Source organism: Myotis davidii, unplaced genomic scaffold (genome assembly GCF_000327345.1).
Source record: "Myotis davidii unplaced genomic scaffold, ASM32734v1 scaffold323, whole genome shotgun sequence".
Taxonomy (NCBI): Eukaryota; Metazoa; Chordata; class Mammalia; order Chiroptera; family Vespertilionidae; genus Myotis; species Myotis davidii.
In genome coordinates this window covers 5,268,775-5,270,077 of record NW_006295491.1, presented here as the reverse complement: position 1 = coordinate 5,270,077, position 1,303 = coordinate 5,268,775, and the positions used below count along the sequence as shown (strand labels likewise).

At 37.6% G+C, this 1,303-nt stretch overlaps 1 protein-coding gene across 1 annotated transcript in view; it reads left to right on the top strand.

Moving 5' to 3' along the window:
* The window catches only part of ARHGAP10 (Rho GTPase activating protein 10), a 253,405-nt gene that overhangs the window by 109,977 nt on the left and 142,125 nt on the right, over nucleotides 1-1,303 (top strand). The gene's annotated exons all lie outside the window — the stretch shown is intronic.

Here is a 1,303-nt window from a genome sequence, read left to right as displayed (position 1 = left end):
TCTTATACTAGAGACTCGATGCACAAAATTTGTGCAAGAGTAGGCCTTCCTTCCCCTGGCTGCCAGCACTGGCTTCCGGCAGGCAACCGGGACTCGGGCTTCCCTTGCAACCCTGGCTTCATCGAGAAGGTCGTCCAGAAGGATGCCTGGTCTAATTAGTATATTATGCTTTTATTATAGATATTCTAATAGCTTCAGTTCTGTATATATTAAAGGTTATGCACATGAATATATTTATTTTCTGAATAAAATGTAAACTGTATTTCATACTGTGGGTTTTAGCAAAAAAAATCAAGAAACTAGAATTTTTCAGTATTAATTTTAATGTAGATGTTTTTGTGTCTGATTTTTTTTAAAAACAACTTCATTGGCATAACTTCACATGCCTTACAATTTATCCATTGTGTATATAATTTTGAGAAACAAACAAAAAATCAAGTAATGATTAACGAAAAATTGGCATTGATGGGAGGTATGGTCCAGTTGGAGTAATAGAATTAACCTAAATCAGAGAAAAATTTTTCTTTCTTAGAACTTTCTTTTCATCTGAGATAACAATGGACGACATTTATTTAGCATTTGCAATGCTCAGTCATCGTTCAACTCAGTGTTCAAGTCCTTTCCTGTGTTCATGCAATTTTATTCCACAGAATGACTCAGTAAGGAGATATGTTTATAATCTCACTTAGCAAATAAGCAGATTGAAGTAGAGTCGGTTTCAGTACTTTGGCCAAGGCCTCCTAAAGATGCTGAAGTTGGGAACTGACCCCTCCTGGCCACAGGAGGTCAGAGTCCCAAGTTCCTAACTGTTCACTCCTTGACATTCTGAAGAAGATGGATTTCAGGATTTCTTCAACTCTCACCCCAAATCACTTTTGCTCATTTAAGATTTACTCACATGTGGGGCAGAAGCAGCTGCCTTCTAATCAAGAGGGGCAGGTGGAGAGTTGGTAGGAAACCCAGGGCTTAATTATTGATCCTCTCTGTCTAGTGACTGAAAGTCCTTGTTGACAAAACAGGTGGCACTACCCTGGCTGCCATTTAGCTCTTTGATTCTGTGACTTTCTATATAGATTCTCTTGACGTACAATGATAATGTTTCAATGATAAATACAGCAATTTTCTCTACTAAAAAGAACAAATGGATGTAGAATTCTTTTTCTCTTACACATCTACACTAATAAAAGAGAAAAATGGTAATTAGTGTACGACGCTACCCTTTTCATTGGCTAATCAGGGCGATATGCAAATTAACTGCCAACAAGATGGCGGTTAATTTGCATATGTAGGCACAATGCAGGGA